This window comes from Dinoponera quadriceps, unplaced genomic scaffold, assembly GCF_001313825.1.
Source record: "Dinoponera quadriceps isolate SergipeBrazil2010 unplaced genomic scaffold, ASM131382v1 scaffold2183, whole genome shotgun sequence".
In the NCBI taxonomy this organism is placed as follows: Eukaryota; Metazoa; Arthropoda; class Insecta; order Hymenoptera; family Formicidae; genus Dinoponera; species Dinoponera quadriceps.
Window position 1 is genome coordinate 800,051 of NW_014556922.1, and position 449 is coordinate 800,499.

The following is a 449-nucleotide window of genomic DNA, read 5'->3' on the forward strand; positions in this document are numbered from 1 at the left end:
GGGGGGGGGAGGAAGAGGGGAATTGTAGTGGGCGGTATCGCGGCGTCGCTCGAAACGGCGTTTAAATTGCGCGATAAAGCCGCCTTTACGCTTACCATAAAGATATCGATGCGCAAAAATGTTGGCGCGTAAAAGGCGAGGGGCAGCATTTTACATAGGTAGCTAGTATCCGGCGCAGATAAAGCTACGAGCCATTACTAATACAACGGGTCCACTTCCCAAGTGATTATGTTGCGCGTGCTCGCAGCGCCACGCACCATAGCAAGAGAGAAAGAGAAGGTTATCCCCCTCGTGCGCGGATCTCAATGACGTATTTTATAATAGCCCGCACGATAATCGTCAGCTACTTACCTCCCCGCGAATGCATACCGCTGTTATACCGGTCGTTCACGGCCGTTATATAGGTTTCCGCGCTGTAATAACGACGAATTGACGATCCTCTTTCATTC